The sequence below is a fragment of the Hemiscyllium ocellatum genome, chromosome 2, assembly GCF_020745735.1.
Source record: "Hemiscyllium ocellatum isolate sHemOce1 chromosome 2, sHemOce1.pat.X.cur, whole genome shotgun sequence".
Taxonomy (NCBI): domain Eukaryota; kingdom Metazoa; phylum Chordata; class Chondrichthyes; order Orectolobiformes; family Hemiscylliidae; genus Hemiscyllium; species Hemiscyllium ocellatum.
The window spans coordinates 105,135,520-105,156,644 of record NC_083402.1 but is presented as its reverse complement, the minus strand read 5'-3'; the positions used below and the strand labels follow the sequence as shown (position 1 = coordinate 105,156,644).

General features: G+C 45.6%; 1 protein-coding gene across 4 annotated transcripts in view; it reads right to left on the bottom strand.

Moving 5' to 3' along the window:
- Window positions 1-20,922, bottom strand: part of LOC132824449 (receptor-type tyrosine-protein phosphatase delta-like) — a 588,252-nt gene extending 567,330 nt beyond the window's left edge. For all 4 annotated transcript variants that reach the window (XM_060838969.1, XM_060838986.1, XM_060838977.1 and 1 more), the window contains exon 1: window positions 20,468-20,922. The gene's annotated coding sequence lies outside the window, so the exon portion shown is untranslated. The remainder of the gene's footprint in view (window positions 1-20,467) is intronic.
- Between the last annotated feature and the right edge of the window lie 203 nt (window positions 20,923-21,125).

The window sequence follows — 21,125 nt, the reverse complement described above, 5'->3', positions numbered from 1 at the left end:
CCTCAACGCTACCTGTTTTTGTATCATCTGCAAACTTAGCCAGACTGCCCTCAGTTCCTTCATCTAGATCATTAATGTATAAAGTGAAAAGTTGTGGGCCCAACCACTTGTCACCAGCTGCCATCCTGAGAAGGCCTCTTTTATCCCCACTCTCTGCTTCCTGCCAGACAGCCAAGCTTCTATCCATGCTGGCATCTTGCCTCTGACACCATGGGTCCTTATCTTACTCAGTAGCCTCCTGTGTAGCACATTGTCAAAGGCCTTCTTGAAGTCCAAGTAGATGACATCCATTGTCTCCTTGGTCTAACCTGCTCATTACTTTCACAAAGAACTCTAGCAGACTTATCAGGCACGAGCTTCCCTTGATGAAACCATGTTGACTTTGCCCAATTTTACCATATACTTCCAAGTACTCAGGAATCTCATCCTTCACAATGGAATCCAGGATCTTACCCAAAACTAAAGTTCAGCTAGTTGGTCTTTAAGTCTCCAAAATGTTGCCTTACTCCCTTTTTAAATGGAGTGCACTGTTAGCGATTTTCCAGTCCTCTGGGACCGTGCCTGATTCTAGTGATTCCTGAAAGATCACCACTAACACCTCTACCATCTCTTCAGCTATCTCTCTTAGAGCTCTGGAGTGTCATCCATCTGGTCTAGGTGAATTATGCACCTTCAGACCATTCAGTTTTACTAGCACCTTCTCTTTGGTGATGGCCACCATACTCAGCACTTGATGTTCACCCACATCAACACCATGTTCTCTGTTATCTTCACCTAACTTGGTGTCAACACTATCTAAAGACCTTGCAATCTCAGTCTTGAATGTACTCAATTACTAAGCCTCCACAGATATCAAGGCACAGAATTCCAAATATTTGCCATCCTTTGAAATTGCTTATCTCAGTCCAAAGTTGTAATATTAAGTTGTGACATCCTCTGTATTCTGGGATTTTTTTTTTCTTCGAGACAATTCTCTAAAAGGTGATCATTGTTGTATAACATTTGTAATTATCACATTGACCTGGGGAAGGCGAGAGAGGAATAACTATAGAATCCCTGAGTGTGGAAGCAGGCCATTCAGCCCATCGAGTCCACACCAATCCCACCACCAACCCCCCACCCTATCCCTGTAACCTTGCATTTTCCACGATAATCTATCTAGCCTACACTTCCCATGACAGTCTGGGCTTTTTTTGAAAATTCTTACTCATCAGCCATACCAAGCACTTCCATTTCCTACGAATCAGATATCACCAGAACAAAGTATATTCCAAAAGAACTGAGCAACCTTCAAGGCCCAAGGTAGAAGAGTGGTTGAAAATGCTCCATTTGACTGAATGGGAGCAGCTCCAACAATAATCAAGCAGTTGAACACCATCCAGGCCAAAGCAGCCTGTTTGACTAGCCCTTGATCCAGCACTTTCAAGATTCACCCACTCCATTAACTCTCAGTGGCAGCAGTATGCACCATCTTCAAGACTAATGACAGTAAACCACTGCTTTGACATCACTTTCCAAACCTGCAACATCCATCAGCAAGAAGGACTTGAGCACACGATATGAAAACACTACCACCTGCAAGTATCTCTTGAAGACACAGATTAGGCAAGGGACTGCCACTGATGCATGTTGGTATGCTTCAAGCCTGCAAAATGGAAGCTGATAAACTATCTAAATATGGCAGATATTGCATCAATCTCAACCTACTCATCTACTGTTCACAAAGGTGCAGTTTAAGCATGAGACATTGCCCAGCAACCCTTGACAGAGGCAAAGACACCTGCCAATTTTTGCCAGCCTTGGAGACAGTAGGAAACTCAAAGGTCCATTGATCTGTTCCAAATGAAATCAATGCAGTTAACAAAGATCCGTGTTAAAACCTTAAAACTTCATAGATTGCAATGCTTAGTGCCAAACCGCATAATCTATTTTACGATAGAAGCATCTAGAGAATCGTGCACTCAAACAGGACCCTGAGTCCACTCCAGCTGAACAAGTTCCATCAAACCTTGCTTCAAGAAAAAAATAAGAAATATCTAAAAAAATCTAAAGCTAAATTCAGCCTTTAATTCTTAAGGATCTACCTCCCATTCACTCTTAATGAAACTAGTTTTATTACATTTATCTTAGTTTACACATTTCAAACTTGAGAGCACAAATTTAATTGATAAATACTTAGTAAATAACAAATGAGGCATTGGCAAGTAGCCATAAACTACTGTAATTTACTATCCACTGCAGCCATCCTACTCCATAGAGTAACTGATAGTTCAAAAAGCATTTCATATTGCAGGTAATCTTACACACTGAGACTAAGTAGTTTCAGGACCCCACTTTCTAGCTTACTCCTAGCAAACGTACAACCTCTAGAGAACAAGATAGACAAATTCAGAACACTGCTCAGCTTCCAGCATGAACTGCGGGACTGCTACACACTCTGCTGCACAGAAACCTGGCTTAACCCACACATTCCCTGTGCGCTTCAGGCTGATTGTCTTACCCAAGGAATCTGTATGTTCCATATAATGGACAGAAAAACTAAGGGTGGAGGGGTTTGCTTTTTAATCAACTTGTGGTGCATGGACATTGCAACCCTGGGCAGCTGTTGCTCCCCAAACCTTGAATTCCTCACCATCAAATGTCACCCTTCTATCTACCACAGGAATTTACCATTGCTGTACTAACTGTTGTGTACATACCACCACAAGCAAAGGTCGAGGAAGCCCTGGATGTGCTGCATTCCACCACTAACACCCTGGAGACGGAACACCCCGAGGCTCTGTTTATTGTAACTGATGACTTCAATCAAGCCAACCTAAGGAAGGTGTTGCCCAAGTACCACCAAAACATTACCTTGCCGACCAGGGGCCCAAACATTTTAGACCACCGCTGCACCACTGTGAAAGATGCCTACCGCTCCAAACCCCGCCCTCATTTCAGGAACTCCAACCACAATGCCATGTTTCTTTTCCCAGCTTACAGGCAAAAGCTCAAACAGGAGACCCCCCCTCACGGATACAGGTCCAGTGTAGGTCAGAGGAGGCAGAGAATCAACTCTGCTGCTGTCTGGAATCGGCTGATTGGGTCACATTCAAACAGTCCGCAGGTACCTTGGACAAATATGCCACCACCTTCACAGACTTTATCAACAAGTGTGTGGAGGACTACATACTGAGGAAATCAATCCAGGAGTTCCCCAAAAGGAAACCCTGAATAAATCAGGACATACAGAACCTGCTAAAAACCAGGCATGAGGCCTTCAGATCAGGAGACCCACTCAAATGTAAGGAATCCAAGTATGACTTTTGCAGAGGCATTAAGACAGCTAAAGACCAATACTAATCCAAACTAGAGACCCAAACAGACACACAGCGACTATGGCAAGGACTGAATGACATCACAGGTTCTAAAAAGAGACAGTGCAAAATAGCAGACAATGACACATCCCTCCCAGATCGTCTATTCCAATAAGTCCTGATGAACCTATCCTAACAGTCACTGCATCAGATGTCTGATCGGTTTTCCTTTGTGTGAATCCAAGGAAAGCGTTGGGGCCAAGCGGAATACCAGGCTGTGTATTCAGAACATGTGCAGATCAACTGACAGAGGTCTTCTCTGACATCTTCAACCTCTTCCTGCAGCAGGCCACTGTCCCTGCCTGTTTCAAGAGGGCCAACATTGTTCCTATGCCTAAGAAGGCTCATGCGGCACACCTCAATGACTACCACCTAGTGGCCCTAACTTCAATGGTCATGAAGTGCTTTGAAAGGCTGGTCATGGCATTAATCAACTCCAACCCCCCCACTACTCTTGACCCACTCCAATTTGCCTGTTGTCCAACAGATCCACGTCAGAGCCATATCACTTGCCCTTCACTCCTCCCTAGAACATCTTGGCACTAAGAACAGCTACGTAAGAATCCGACTCATTGTCTACAGTTCAGCATTCAACACTATTAGCCCCTCGAGACTGATTACTAAATTCAGTGATCTCAGACGAAGCTCAACTCTCTGCAACTGGAACCTCAGTTTCCTGACCCACAGGCCACAATCAGTGAAGACTGGGGACAATATTTCATCTTCACTAACACTCAACACTGAAGTCCCCCCAGGGGTGCGTACTCAGCCCCCTACTGCACTCACTGTATATCCATGACTACATAGACAAATACCAGAAAAATGGCATTTACAAGTTTGCCGATGACACCATCATACTCAGTCGAATCTCAGATGACGACAAAAGAGATTACAGATGGGAGGTAGAAAACCTGGAAAAATGGTGCACTGAGAACACCCTAGCTCTCAATGCAAGCAAAACCAAGGAACTCATTACTGACTTTCATCAGGATATCACTTATGCCCCTCCACACATTATCAGCACAGAGGTGGAACGGATGGAGAGTGTCAAGCTCCTGGGAGTGGTCATCAACAACAAGCTTTCTTGGGCTCTTTATGTGGAGTCACTGGTTACAAAGGCCCAATGACATCCTCAGGCAGTTGAGGAAATTTGGCAAATTTGCACCACTGAGAGCATTCTGTCTGGATGTATCAACTACCTGGTATGGCAACCATAACATTCAAGATCGGAGACGGTTACAGAGAATGGTGAACTCGGCCTGGACAATCACAAAGGCGAACCTCCCATCTACAGAATCCATCTACCAGGCCCTCTGTCAATGAAAGGCCGCCAGCATTCTCAAAGATCCATCCCACCTTGGCAATGTTTTTCTACAACATCGACCAGCGGGGCGAAGGTAGAGAAGCCTGAACACGCACCAGCCGGTTTTGCAACAGTTTCTACCCGACTGTTGTTAGAATACTGAATGGACTCTCAAACACTTAACATTCACATGTACCTGTGTTTTTGTTTTTGCCGTGGTTTACCTATTATTTACTTACCTATGCTACTTAACTCTGTGATCTCGCAAGACCAAGCTTTTCACTGTGCATCAGTACATGTGACAATAAATTCAATTCAATTCAATTCACACAAGGAATTATGTTGTAGGGTGCCCTTGATGTTATTTACTAAATAAAAAAAACAGAAAGGTTTCCAGTTCAAACCCAAGACTAGAAAGTTTGCTGCCCTTAACAAGTCTCCTATCCCTCAGGCTGTGAAGTACAAAATTAACCAGGAGTATTGTGCTGTTATTTATCCATTGATGCTGTTGGAAGTGGGAATTTGTTGTTGCCATTCATGGAAGAAACCCCACTACCTGGAAAGTCCTCGTGGTCAGGGGTCAAGAAAGAATAATAAACTATTGATTATCATGAATGTAATCCCAGATCATCTACGGACATTCTAAACTTTTAACTCCAAGGTTTTTCTTTAGAAGCCAAAAGATAACTAGACGTAAATTTCGTGGCTGTGACAAATTCGAGAATATCACACCTGTAAAAGCTCAGTGAAAATTCAAATGAAAAAAGTACAGAGGAAGAGGTAATAAGAGGCTGAGCAAGGAGCCATTTCCTGCGGATACATTTATTTTTATTTTTCCAGTGATAAACAAAAAAAACTAAAAGCGAGCTTAAACCATGGACTGTGTGTGTTAGTGGCTGATGTCCGAGTGTGTGGACTAATATGCTGTGAAACAGGTCAGGCAGCTTCAAAGGAGCAGGAGAATCCTGAAGAAGGCCTTATGCCCGAGACATCGATTCTCCTGCTCCTTTGATGCTGCCTGACCTGCTGTGCTTTTCCAGCAACACATTTTTAAGCTCTGACCTCCAGCAACTACAGTCCTCACTTTCTCCTGATATGCTGTGAAAGTCAGTTTATTGTGACAGTACTGTGGCTTTAAGAGGTGCATTTCATTCTGTTTTTTCTGAAGAGACGTTTTAAGGCAGAGATGCTGAGTAGTCTTTCAGAGACACTAGAGTAAACAATTTGTGAGTCTTCTGATTTTTTTATAAATTGGAACAGTAGAAGCAGCCTTAATGGGTGTGGTCAAGCTCCCACAGAACCAAGATATTTAATTTTCGCTTTCAGCAATTGCTTTTGAGGTCTCAAAGAAGTGAAAGCTACTTTTTCCCTTCCGGTGACAGCCAAAAGATGGGGCTTCTGTTCCTGCTACTGGAGTTGCACGTGAGACAATCTGTTTTCTGAATTTGCCTTTTGTCAAGGGTGCATTTATGGGATGTTACTATGTTGGAACAGTTAATTAGTAATAATTATTGTATATATTATTCTGTGCAATTTTCCAATAGAGTTAATTTATTCTGATTCCTTTGGGTTTTTTTAAATTTTTACCAGAGTGGATGAATACAGTGTGTTTTGCTTTAAATCAGGTAGTTTGACGAATCAAACTGAATCTGAAATGTAACAGAGCTGAAAATGTGTTGCAGGAAAAGCGCAGCAGGTCTGGCAGCATCCAAGGAGCAGGAGAGTCGACGTTTCGGGCATGAGCCCCTCTTCAGGAATGAGGAAAGTGTGTCCAGCAGGCTAAGATAAAAGGTAGGAAGGAGGGACTTGGGGGAGGAGTGTTGGAAATGCGATCGGTGGAAGGAGGTCAAGGTGAGGGTGATAGGGGGTGGGGGCGGAGAGGTCAGGAAGACGACTGCAGGTTAGGAAGGCGGTGCTGAGTTCGAGGGATTTGATTGAGACAAGATGGGGGGAGGGGAAATGAGGAAATTGGAGAAATCTGAGTCCATCCCTTGTGGTTGGAGGGTTTCTAGGAGGAAGATGACGCGCTCTTCCTCCAGCCATCGTGTTGGTATGGTCTGGCGATGGAGGAGTCCAAGGACCTGCACGTCCTTGGTGGAGTGGGAAGGGGAGTTGAAGTATTGAGCCACAGGGTGGTTGGGTTGGTTGGTCCGGGTGTCCCAGATGTGTTCTCTGAAATGTTCCGCAAGTAGGCGGCCTGTCTCCCCAATATAGAGGAGGCCACATCGGGTGCAGCGGATGCAGTAAATGATGTGTGTGGAGGTACATGTGAATTTGTGGTGGATATGGAAGGATTTCTTGGGGCCTTGGAGGGAAGTAAGGAGGGAGATGTGGGCGCAAGTTTTGCATTTCTTGCGGTTGCAGGGGAAGGTGTCGGGAGTGGAGGTTGGGTTGGTGGGGGGTGTGGACCTGACGAGGGAGTCAAGGAGGGAGTGGTCTTTTTGGAATGCTAATAGGGGAGGGGAGGGAAATATATCTCTGGTGGTGGGGTCCGTTTGGAGGTGGCAGAAATGACGACGGACGATACGATGTATATGGAGGTTGGTGGGATGGTAGGTGAGGACCAGTGGGGTTCTGTCCTGGTGGTAATTGGAGGGGCGGGGCTCAAGGGCAGAGGAGCGGGAAGTGGAGGAGATGCGGTGGAGGGCATCGTCGATCACGTCTGGGGTGAAATTGTGGTCTTTGAAGGAGGCCATCTGGGTTGTACGGTATTGGAACTGGTCCTCCTGGGAGCAGATGCGGCGGAGATGAAGGAATTGGGAATATGGGATGGTGTTTTTACAGGGGGCAGGGTGGAAGGAGGTGTAGTCTAGGTAGCTGTGGGAGTCGGTCGGGTTATAGTAAATGTCCATGTTGATTCGGTCGCCCGAGATAGAAATGGAAAGGTCTAGGAAGGGGAGGGAGGAGTCAGAGACGGTCCAGATAAATTTGAGGTTGGGGTGGAAGGTGTTGGTAAAGTGGATGAACTGTTCAACCTCCTCGTGGGAGCACGAGGCAGTGCCGATACAGTCATCGATGTAGTGGAGGAAAAAGTCGGGGGTGGTGCCAGTGTAGTTGCGGAAGATGGACTGTTCCACATATCCTACGAAGAGGCAGGCATACCTTGAGCCCCGCCCCTTCAATTGCCACCAGGACAAAACCCCACTGGTCCTCACCTACCACCCCACCAACCTCCATATACATCATATCGTCCGTCGTCACTTCTGCCACCTCCAAACGGACCCCACCACCAGTGATATATTTCCCTTCCCTCCCCTATCAGCATTCCAAAAAGACCACTCCCTCCTTGACTCCCTCGTCAGGTCCACACCCCCCACCAACTCAACCTCCACTCCCGACACCTTCCCCTGCAACCGCAAGAAATGCAAAACTTGCGCCCACATCTCCCCCCTTACTTCCCTCCAAGGCCCCAAGGGATCCTTCCATATCCACCACAACTTCACATGCACCTCCACACTCATCATTTACTGCATCCGCTGTGGCCTCCTCTATATTGGGGAGACAGGCCGCCTACTTGCGGAACGTTTCAGAGAACACCTCTGGGATACCCACACCAACCAACCAGACTACCCGGTGGCTCAACACTTCAACTTCCCCTCTCACTCCACCAAGGACATGCAGGTCCTTGGACTCCTCCATCGCCGGACCATAGCAACACGACGGCTGGAGGAAGAGCGCCTCATCTTCCGCCTACAAACCTTCCAACCACAAGGGATGAATTCAGATTTCTCCAGTTTCCTCATGTCCCCTCCCCCCACCTTGTCTCAGTCAAATCCCTCAAACTCAGCACCCCTTCCTAACCTGCAATCTTCTTCCTGACCTCTCCGCGCCCACTCCCACTCCGGCCTATCACCCTCACCTTGACCTCCTTCCACCTATCGCATTTCCAATGCCCCGCCCCCAAGTCCCTTCTCCGTACCTATTATCTTAGCCTGCTGGGCACATTTTCCTCATTTCTGAAGGGCTCATGCCCGAAACGTCGACTCTCCTGCTCCTTGGATGCTGCCTGACCTGCTGCGCTTTTCCAGCAACATATTTCAGCTCTGATCTCCAGTATCTGCAGTCCTCACTTTCTCTAAAATGTAACACCTCACATTTCCCTTTAAAATAAGAAAAAGTTTGGGTCTAGACTATCTTCTGAATATTTTGAAGGGGTTTGGTCTGGTCCATAAGATTATGAATAGCAGTTAATTATCCCTACACTCCAGGCAAAGTAAGGGAAAAACTACTCTCAGTTCAAGTGCTGTCAGACAACTACTATCGAAAGAAACCACAACAAACAAAATTTCTATCAACCCTCGAAGAATCTCAAAATCAATTGTTCAATTCTCATGTAAGGCTATTGAAAAGCAACTGTAATGGCCTCAAGATTCTATGATCCACTTTCCCAAGGGAAGGGATCAATTTTAAACTACTCTTGTAATGACCAACTGACGTGGTGGTGAATAAAAGAAAAGGGGAACCAGTTCATCCCTCTACCTGAGAGCTTAACCATTTGGGGTGTTCCATCTGGAACCATAAACTGAAGGACATCATCCAGGATCGGGCCGCAGCAAGGGTTAAATAGCCTGCTCCTGTCCCCATGTTACTATTTTCATTCACTTCTGATTTCTCGTAATATAATGCAATAACTCTATTGAATTCCATTACCTCCCATGAGTCTTGTGCTTTTTTCTATTTCAAATGTTACATTTTGCCACCAGCAAATCATAAGCAGCCTCATGAATTTACTTCACCATTATTTCTGTTGAGGAAAGAAGACCATTTAACTTGGTTGTCATTTTTAAAATAAAACATATCAGAACCGAGATTTGATGCGCTTCAGTGAAAGAGAATGCATTCTGAAGGATGTTCAAAGGAATGTTTGGACACAGATAACAGTTAAAAGAAAAATGGATGTATGATCTGCTATTTAGCCCTGAGACTTTTGACTGCGCCAGCAATTTGCAAGCTCCCTGGGCCGTTTGTGTTAAAGCTTTCAGCTTTCACATCACGAAGCTGAAAAAAGCTGAACATTACAGTAATAAAACTATTCAAGCAGAAAGAAAAGTTGTATTAAACTTTAAAAAGTTTATGCCATAAAAGTCATTAAACACTTCAGTGGCTTCCTGTTTACTCTTTCCTTTCCTGCAGATTTTTGTTGTTAAAGAAGATCACACATTTTTAAAAGTTTCTCACAAAAATGTTAAATTTTATATTTCATTTTATCCTAGATTTATTGCCTCCTTTCCTGAAACATAGTTTCATGTACAGTGGCTGAACAACAGAGTGTCTGATGTTCCATTACAGTTAAAAATTGCTGACAATTCAGAAAACAGCCTGACGATCAGGATGGGGACTTATCCACTTCCCACCCGATATCCACAGGCATACTTTTCAACAGGATCACTAGGCCGATGTTCAGGAAAGAAAAGAGAAAACGATGAATAATTTTTCCACCTTCCACCCTGAGGGCACAGAGACCAGCTGGAATGCCTTAACAGCTGCTCTTGACTGTTTCCCAGCAAAGAACCCTGTGTCAAGTCTGGAACCCTCCTGGGCTCTGTGGCCATTTAAAGTAGAGCTCAGTCTTTTCAGTAAATGGAATTTTTCTTGAGGGAAATTAAAATGCCATTAGCCATGACCCACTGGGAAGCTGATTTATTTTCAATGTGCTGTCAACCTATTCCAAAGTTTAGCAACATCACTTAATTGGTGCACAGGGACTCTGGGACCTGGCCAGTGATCAAAACCCAAAACTTCATTCCCAGTAGCCACCTGAAGGGCAGGGGTCAAGGCTAACAAGTCACAAGACAAACACAATATGCATTTTTCAAATGTTAGAATGCCATTTCTACCATTTTAAGGGTTGTGTCTGTCATAGCCCAGAACTTGCCACCAAGCATTAAGACAATTAGAAGAGGCAACCCCTCTACAAATTTAACTTCCTGGTTTCAGATGGATGCATTTCTTCACTTGCATCCTGCTGGTATGGGTGAGTGGGGTGTGTTGGAGTGGTGTGGAGGGAAGTGGATCTTTATTTTACAGGTGACAGCTGCAGCAGGCACCACCAGAAGAGGTAGACAATGCTGAGGCAGGCAGGACACCAAAGCTAAGGCAACATTTGAAAATCAAAAGGCCTTGTCCTGGAAGGTCATTGGTCACATGAGTTGGTTTCCCTGCCCCTTACCACATGCTTCAAGAAACCATTCTCCACAAACCTTCTCTGTGCCACACCTCAATCCCTCTCTAACACCCCCTACTGCCCCTGGCCTATTGGTCATAGACCTCCTTCCACAATGGAGTCATGGGTGGTGAAGCACTGGTGAAAGACCAAAAAACACTCTTGATTATTTAGAGTCATAGATTCATAGAGATGTACAGCACAGAAAATGACTTTTTGGTCCAACTTGTCCATGCTGACCACATATCCTAACCTAATTTAATCCCATTTGACAGCACTTGCTCCATATCCCTCCAAAACCTTTCCATTCAAATACCCATCCAGATGCCTGTAATTGTACCAGCCTCCACCACTTCCTCTGGCAGCTCATTCCATACACACACCATCTTCTGCATGAAAAAGTTGCCCCTTAGATCCCTTTTATATTTCTCCCCTCTCACCATAAACCTGTGCCCTCTAATTCTGGACTTCCTATCCTATCCTATCCATGCCCCCCATGATTTTATAAACCTCCATCAAGTCATCCCTTAGCCTCGATACTCCAGTGAAAACAGCCCCAGCCTATTCAGACTCTCCCTCGAGTTCAAATCCTCCAACTCTGGCAACATCCTTGTAAATCTTTTCTGAACCCTTTCAAGTTTCACAACATTCTTCTGATAGAAAGGAGACCAGAATTGCATGCAATATTCCAAAAGTATTTAGAAAAGTTCCAATTTCCTTAAGTAACATTTCTATCTCAACCAACAGATTATTCACTTTCTACGCTGTGCACAAACCTACCCCCAGTACTTGGCCTATTGTTTAATTACAGGGACTGCTAACATTCCTTGAAGTGTTGGTTCATCCTCCCAGTGATTTTATTAACCTATCCCTCCTCTTAACCAGCAAGAAGAGATTTTATTAAGTTTAATTATGATCATATTTTCCTTACAATGAAAAGGAAGATGCTGGGGTTCAGAGCATGGGATGGGTAATGACGGCATAGGAAGGGTAAAATTGACTTAAGGAGAAAGGTTGGGTTTCTATCCAACAGGTTTTATAAAATTGACTGTTGAAACTTAAGATTCCAAGGAGCCTTGACAGAGAGGATGTTTGTACTTGTGGGAGAATCAAGAACTAGACATCACTGTTTCAAAATAAGGGTTCCCCTATTTATAACAGGGATGAGAGAAAAGAGTTTCTCAGAGTTATCGATCTTGGAATCATCCTCTCGCAAAAAAGGTAGTGGATGCAGTCTTTGAATATTTTCAAGGCAGAAATAGATCAATTTTGATCAGCAAGTAGTGAAAAGTTATCATGACAGCTAGAAATGTGGGGAAATCAGTTCAGTCATATTCTTATTGAATGGCGAAACACACTCAAAAGACCAAGTCAACCATTTCTGCTACTAATTCATATGTTTATAATCTATGGATGAGCTCAACAAGAAAGGAGGAGAAAGCTTCTGCGTTATAAACTCCCAAAAATAAGTCCTGTTTTCAGCCATTATTTTCATTGCTGCCAATGATGCAGAGTTTGGTTATGCAGAATGGAAGGTTTCCCAGTGACTGAGAGACTACAAAGTTTTTAAACATTCTTCTATTTCAGTGAGAGACATTGACTTCAAAACAGTCACTTTGTTAAATTGTCATTTAAAGACAATTTTGTACAGGAAGGAAATTTATACTTCATATTCTCTTGAAGAGATTGGGCAAGGTCAAGCTAATGGAGCTATTTTCACAATTTTGGTGATATTTCTATTGAAGGGATCGAGCCTCATGGACTTCAAGAAACCAGAGAATAAAACCATTGTCTGGCCCAAAATTATATAGTACACATTTACTGGCTTTAATAAGCCACCTTAACAGTGCCACCTACAGATGCATCTTAAGTTTATCCAAACCATTCACCATTCTCTTATATATCATCTCTTCATTTGTTATTTCTTGATATTTTGTTTGACACTCCAGTTTACTCCCCTGCAGAGAACTGGTGGAAAAAACAACACATATTGCCTCCATAGCAATTTCATCAGTTTAAAAAAAAAGAATGATGTAATGTGGACAAGAATTAAACTGAAACCGCGAGCTCATTTATCCGTACGTGTAGCACGAACAAAAAGAATTCTCCCCAGATCCCTGATGACCCAAACTACCACAGAACGCAACAGCCAGAGGAGAAGCAAATTATCAAGAAACCGTCGCTGTAATTAAACAGTCAGAACAGCATGGAACACACACAAAAAAAAGACTGCCCCACTAGGGTTCAATTTCCCTTAAAAACTGATAGGCAGAAATCCATATCAAATTGGTCATTACAAATACTTTCTGAAACCAGATCAAAAATTCAACAATCCAACGAAATTTTAAAAATTAGTGTTTAGTTTGGGTCGAAAACAGGACACCTGACATGTAAATAGAGGAATCCGAACAAGAAAACCAATGAAACATGAAAATAGTGCACCCACACAATAAACGGAACAAACAAAATCCACTATGCTCCGTCCTGCTCTTTAATGAAACGCTAAAATCACAGCAAACTTGTTAAGTCTCTGAACGTTATGCAGAGACTTTTCAAATGTACCTCTCATATAAATAAGCAATAGAAATGATTGAACAGCATCACTTTTGGAAAGACCACCCAATTCAAAAGTATGTCAACAAAACTATCTAATCACGTATTTTCTGTACATCTCGAACACATTGTCTGAAGCGGCAAAATTAGGGGCACACTTACTACTAATGGTACAGTGTGCTCTCTTATTACCAGAAATCTGTCCACAATTTAGTCCAGCCACTATACAGGAAATAGTTAAGCACATCCAGCCAAAATGCCAGTGGTGAAATGTAAAAAGAACACTCTCATTCCAGTGTTTAAATTACCTGAAAGATATTGGAGGACAGCCATCTATCTCAGAAAAGAAGTGCAAGAGATGAAAAGAGAGAAGGTGGGTGGGGAGAGAGAGCGAGTGCACGAGTGAGACAGAAGCACTCTGTAAGATGGCTCTCCAAGCAGTGTTCTCCCACCATCACTGCTTCTATCCACAGAACCTCTCGGTCGCTTGGGGACTTGCTTTTGCTCATTGCAGAAAACGATGCTTGGTTTTTTTAACTGAGGTGCATGCTTCTCAGTAAAAAAGAACATTCAGATCATCCAAAGCTGCTATGTCCGACACTTCTATCTCTTAACCAGCTGATTTAGTGCTGTAGAGGCTCTTCCAACTGTGAAGGATAATTAGCAGCTAGCTCTTACAAGCTGGATCAAACAAAGACTCAGGTCACCAAACACACAGCAAACAATTTTAACATTCACAGTATCCCTTAACCTTTTGAAAAAAAGGTCTTGTCTATTCACATTAGGGATTCACTTAGAGATTCAACCAATATTAAAAAAATCTTAATTTCATTTTTCTATTTAGATGTCTCATTATGTGCAAGTTTGATCATGTGCAATGTTCCTGCACAATCAGCCCAAACACACACACAATCCTATATGATGAACGCTGAAGCACAGAAGTGCTACCACTGTCTCCGAAAGAAAAGGATATGCTGTACCTGCCATCGTATGTCTTCACACATTCCCACCAGTCAGAGAGAGAGTGGAAGTAAATCCTTCACTATAGTTTCATTCTCAAGGTAAATATTTCAAACAAGAAATTTCAGTGTTTCGGTGAAATTAAAACAGACAATGAAGGCACTGAATCAGTCCATTATCCACAACTTTTGTGATCAATTCTCTGCCTAACTACTGACTTTCACAAGACCCAACGATACAAATGCACATTTGAGCACATTTTCAAGGCACCACATGCAAAATTGCACGAAAAAGCATTTGTAATTCCCAATCTCCATCAATACTACTGACCTCCGTGCAAACCTCACAACTGGCTACAGACATCCAGCATTCATCACCACATATGAAACCTAATCTTTCAGAGACGGACAGCTGCATGTGGCAAGGGCTAGAACAGTTTTTTTTGTAACTGGGTGCTGATGAACAGCAGGATGTGTCAATTATCAGGAACAACACTAACACTTAAATTGTAAGATTCAAAATGATAAAGTCATTTAAATGTATAAATTTGAATTCTAAGTGAACACATCTGTTCTGTATATTCAGAAAAGCACAGACTTCTTTTTAAAAATTGACCTACACTTAGCACTGGGTTGTAATATACATATTCAAGGTGAATTTCCATACATATAAGTCTTCTTTTTCCTCAAAAAATAAATCTTAATAAAAATTAGCTATTACAGCATTTGTTGCGAAAAAAAAGCTATTAGAAAGTATCACATCAATTGTAAATATAAAGCTGAGCTTAAGTCTTCTTACTAGTTATTGAGTCTGAACAATCAGCACGACAAAAGAACTCTGGACAGACTGATGGATGGTTTAAAGCTAAATTCAGTTAGTGAAATGGCAAACTGGTGAACATTGGTTTACTTGAGGAATGTGTAGCACTTCCTTAACTGTAAGATTCACTTTCGAACAGAACGAGCACAAATCTTGATCCAGCAGGGAGGTTACTCACCAACTGTTACTGCTACCTCCGAAAGTCAATTGTTCCTTTTCAGCTTCTAACTCATATTTTAAAACAAAATGAACCAACTGGAAAACTTATTGTGCTACAATTTACACTCTTATTTCCTAAGATCTTGTTTGTTCAGAACAGTTATTCAACATTCCTTGTTTACTGACTGACTTACTTCAGGAGAAAATTCATATTTGTTGCTCTTTTGAACTTGAATATTTGTGACGCCTTCGAACATGCCAAATAAATGTTTCTGTTCCTAACTCTTTGATGACCCATTTTATTAAACCTTAATTCATGTCAAATATTTTGATTAAATGTAATTGTTGCCAATTTGGCTACGCTTGTTTTTTTTAAACCACTGGCTTCATTTTTCCAATTTAAATGAATGGTACACGAGGATAGGCGTAAATAATTCATAACACTCAGAAAAATAGAAGTTTCACAGCATTGCAGCAAAGCAATTTCCTTTTCAAAGATTAAAAAAAAACTGGAACTATTTTGGATTGAAAAGTTCAAGAAAACTGCAAATGCAGCAAAAAATTGGAACTATTTTGGATTGAAAAGTTCAAGAAAACTGCAAATGCTAAATATAGTCACATAGCTTTAAAATGGAATAACTGAGTAGAGCAGGAACTGTTGTGTGCTATTCAGTCTTGACTGCATCAAAATGCTCCATCTACCAAAACATTCATCAATCATAGAGAAAAATAATACTCTGCATGAACACAGTGTTAGAGACATTGAAAACCACTTCGATTCAAGATAGCATTTGCCTTGATGAACGGACATAAATACAATGCAAGCTGCTCTCCAAGCTATGTATTGGTCAAAACTTTACCTTTTGTGATTCAATACTATATTTCACCAAGTCCTTTCTTGGGAATTTTAGGCTATACTTGGACAAAATTGTTTGTTACAGAACTAGCAATGAAACCACTGCATTCCAGACTGAGCCCTTGGTTAAATGCTGAAGAAGGTAAAGCTCAATGGCTCTAAAATCCATCATCAAATTTCTGTGTTACTGTATATCCATCACGGAGAAGCTTTCAGTGCAGCCAGTCAAAGGAAATGGTTTGTTTTTGCTCTGGGGTTGTAAATCATTGATAATTTATGAGTGAAAATTTTTAAAGCACTGACTTTATTCCGCCCAATGGTTGTGGTTACCCATTCAGGAGAACGTGCAGTTGATTCACAAACACATCACTGCCTCAATTCTAAAAGCTATCAGAAACATCTGTAACCAGATTAAAATAAAGGTTCCATAAGCAAAGATGGTGAGAAGAAAATGTAAAGGCTTTTTTCAACACTAATGTCTCACTGAAGATTTGGTCTATATTTCATGTGCGTCTTCTCTCAGAAAAATCATACACCTGTTAAAATCAGTGCTGCTTGCACAGATGGGATGACTGTTACAGCACAATTATTTACTGAATCACAGGCTTGTCTCTGATCACCAATAATTGAATCCAAATTGTCATACCTGTGCTTGTAAAAATGATTGAAAATGATCACAGTCAGAGTGTTTGGTATATTTTTAAATAATCAGTTGAGCCTCTAATCTTTTATTTGTTTGTATTTTTCCACAGGAAGGGGAGTTTACTTTATCTTCCATCATACTTCTGTGAGCAAGACTTTATTTTATTTATATCAATGCAAAACTTCTTAGATAAATTACAATATTTCAAAATTACCTGCAGGTACAGGGCAAAGCTGTTTATTAAACATGTATTAGTATTTAATGGAACAAAATTTATATTTAGAAACAACTCAGCATTGCAAAAAATACCTGAAAACAGAGCAGCATGGACATAAATGCAATGCAACTTTTACATTCAAAAATGGCCCCAGGTCATCTTCAGGAACAGATAGTACAATAAGCTGGTGCCTGCTGGAGTTGTGGACAAAGCTGATGGAGCAGAGAACAGGCAGAAAAGGTGGACAGTATTTGGAGGATTGTTGGCTAGCAAGGCTCAGAGAGGGAGGGAGCCTGGAATGGAGAGAAAGGGCAGAGGAGCAAGTACACAGAGGAGAGAGTGGAGACAACAGGGAGGGAAGAAGTGGGAGGTGGGTGGAGAGAGGGAGGGAGTGGAGAGCAGAGAAGTTTGAGGGGGAACAGGGAAGGGGGGAAAAGAGGGGGGGGAAGAGGGGGGAAAGGGGGGGGGGGAAAGAGGGGGGGAAGAAGAGGGGGGGAAAGAGGGGGGGGGAAAGAGGGGGGGGGGAAAGAGGGGGGGGGAAAGAGGGGGGGGGAAAGAGGGGGGGGGAAAGAGGGGGGGGGAAAGAGGGGGGGGGAAAGAGGGGGGGGGAAAGAGGGGGGGGGAAAAGGGGGGGGGGGAAAGGGGGGGGGAAAGGGGGGGGAGAGGGGGGGAGAGGGGGGTGAGGGGGGTGAGGGGTGGAGGAGGTGGGAGTGAGGAGAGGAGGGGAGGAGGGAAGGGAGAGGAGGAGAGGGGTGGGAGAGGAGAGGAGAGGGGTGGGAGAGGAGAGGAGAGGGAGGGGTGGGAGAGGAGAGGAGAGGGGTGGGAGAGGAGAGGAGAGGGAGGGGTGGGAGAGGAGAGGGAGGGGTGGGAGAGGAGAGGGAGGGGTGGGAGAGGAGAGGGAGGGGTGGGAGAGGAGAGGGAGGGGTGGGAGAGGAGAGGGAGGGGTGGGAGAGGAGAGGGAGGGGTGGGAGAGGAGAGGAGAGGGAGGAGAGGGAGGAGAGGGAGGGGGAGGGGGAGGGGGAGGGGGAGGGAGGAGGGGGAGGGGTGAGGGAGGAGGGGAGGGAGGATGGGGAGGGGAGGTCGAGGGGGAGGGGGAGGGGGGGGAGGAGGGGGGGAGGGGAGGAGGGGAGGGAGGGGTGGGAGAGGAGAGGAGAGAGAGGAGAGGGAGGAGAGGGAGGGGAGGGGGAGGGGGAGGGGGAGGGGGAGGGGGAGGAGGGGGAGGGGGAGGGGGAGGGGAGGGGGGGGGAGGGGAGGGGGGGGGAGGAGGGGGAGGGGGGGGGGGGAGGGGGAGGGGGGGAGGGGGGGGAGGAGGGGGGAGGAGGGGGGGAGGAGGGGGGGAGGAGGGGGGGGGAGGAGGGGAGGGGGGGGGGAGGAGAACAGGTGGAGGGGGGAGGGGGGAGGGGGGCAGGAGGAGGACGGGTGGAGGGGGGGCAGGAGGGGAGGGTGGGGAGGGGGGGGGAGAGGGGGGGAGGAGGGGGGAGGAGGGGGGGAGAGGGGGGGAGGGGGGGGGAGGAGGGGGGAGGAGGGGGGGAGGAGGGGGGAGGAGGGGGGGAGGAGGGGGGGAGGAGGGGGGGAGGAGAACAGGTGGAGGGGGGAGGGGGGAGGGGGGCAGGAGGAGGACGGGTGGAGGGGGGCAGGAGGAGGACGGGTGGAGGGGGGGCAGGAGGAGGACGGGTGGAGGGGGGGCAGGAGGAGGACGGGTGGAGGGGGGCAAGAGGAGGACGGGTGGAGGGGGGCAAGAGGAGGACGGGTGGAGGGGGGCAAGAGGAGGACGGGTGGAGGGGGGGCAGGAGGAGGACGGGTGGAGGGGGGCAGGAGGAGGACGGGTGGAGGGGGGCAAGAGGAGGACGGGTGGAGGGGGGGCAAGAGGAGGACGGGTGGAGGGGGGCAAGAGGAGGACGGGTGGAGGGGGGGCAAGAGGAGGACGGGTGGAGGGGGGCAAGAGGAGGACGGGTGGAGGGGGGGCAAGAGGACGACGGGTGGAGGGGGGGCAAGAGGACGACGGGTGGAGGGGGGCAGGAGGACGACGGGTGGAGGGGGGTGCGGGGGTGGGGAGGGGAGGTGGGAGGGGGAGGGTGCAGGGGAGAATGAGCAATGCAGGATGGAGTGGAAGGTGAATGAAGGGGTTGGGCACTGGGGAAGGGGCTGGGGAAGAAGGGCAAGGGCTGGATGAAGTGGGGGGGGGAAGAGAGGGTGGGTGGAGTATGGAGGAAGTGAGGTTGGTCAGGAAAGGGATGGAAGGTGAATGGAGTACGAGGGTGGGGAAGGAGATGGGGGGGGGGGGGGAGGCTGAGCTGGAGGGGGACATGTGGGACTCGGTGAAGGAGAAGGGCATAAGGAAGTGGGGTTGAAGTACTCGGGTGGGCTGGTGGGAGGAGAGACAGCCCTTCTCTCCATGTCACGGGCTCCTTTGTGCACCTCTCCCACACTCTGTACCGAGAGGAGGGAACAACTCGTCGCCCAGACTGTTAGTTTATTTCCCTTGAGAACGGGAGAGTGAGGGAATAAAAGCAGCAGGCTCCAGTGAAGTCTCGGTGCGTGTGGAAACACACTGTCCATGTGGTTGTCAGAGAAACAAAGAATCCACTCGCGGCCGTGCACCTTGACAAATGGGAAATGTTAGCTTCTGGTAAAACGACTGGGGTCTCTCCCCCCTTTCACTCCGGCCACATCCACACTCTGGCTGAGTGGGGGGGGAGGGGGTGATTTCAGGCTCCATTTTTAACCCTTCATTTCCCATTGCGAAACACAGGAAATTTTGCTAACCAATGTATTCCGAATGTAAAGGACGTGGAAGGTGGATAAGAACATGGAAATAACTTGACCTGAGGGGAAAGTCGATGTGGAACTGGCGAATTTTAAAATCCGTCTCCCACCCCCACCAAAAAAAATGGAGTTGAAGTCCGGCTGGAGTTTGATGTGAGGGTCCCTCCACCACAAGAATAAAGAGAGAGAGAGAGAGCGTTTGGAAATATATTCAGGCCGCCACTCGGGTATGTCCTGAAAATACCCGAGCAATCTCGGAAAGAGTTCAAATCCTCTCTCCGCGGTATATTTTTAACCTCGATGTTGCTCTATAAACATACTTCTCACATGGGAAGGGGGGTGTTGGAATATCCCACAAAAGGGAGTCTAAGATTATTTCCCAGATACTTCGGTGCACCCACACTTTTATGCTTCACCTTTTTTTGAATGTAGAAACTGCAGCGAAATATACTAGTTTGTTTTTCTTTTGTAAAACAAACATAAATGTGAAATAAACCAGAATTTTTGCTCTCCCTGCTTGTAGAGACATTCATTCAACAGATCAGGAATATTCAACTCCGAACATAATCACAGCAAACGCAAAAGAGCAAACAGGACTGTTAACAAGAAGCTGCTGCTGGGCTTCTGCATGAGAACGGAGAAAGGGTTATTTTTCAAGGGAAGGGCTTTTACCTCGGCATTGTCGAGCTCGGTCAGGAGTTAGCGGCAGAAACCGCCGCTTTCGTCTCTCTCTCCACCAGCATTAATCCAGGGCTGCGTGCTCCGGGGGCCCCCCGACTAATCCAGCATCCAGAACGGCTCGCAGCTCTCTCTCTCTCTGTGTGTGTCCTCGGCAACACCGGGCGGGAAGGAAAACGGCGAAGGAATCCTCCCCACCCCCACCCAAAACAAAATAATCTGTTCTCAGGGTGTGTGACAGCTTTCAGAGAAAGCAGTGTGCGTGTCTAGGAATCCCCCTCCTCTCTCTCTATTCCCCCCTCTGCCCACTCCTCTCAGCGCTATGCTGTGCGGATTCCAGACATGCCTGTTGGATAGATCTGTACAGAGATTTTGTTTCTGTTTTTTTCAAAAAAAACATACAAAATCTGGCGGCTTTTCTCTCCAGGATCTCCTCACTCACTCATTCTCTCTTGAAATCTCCGAGATACTCTGGAGGGAGGAGGAGAAGGAGGAGAGGTCAGTCCGCTGACGTCAGGCACATCAGGATACACCAGTGCTTCTCAGTCTCTCTCTGTTTCCAGCCTACTCCACTCATACACTCAACTCCAAAACCAAGGTAACTCTGACCACAAATCTAAATGCCCCACCACAGCTCGAACAGCATGCAATA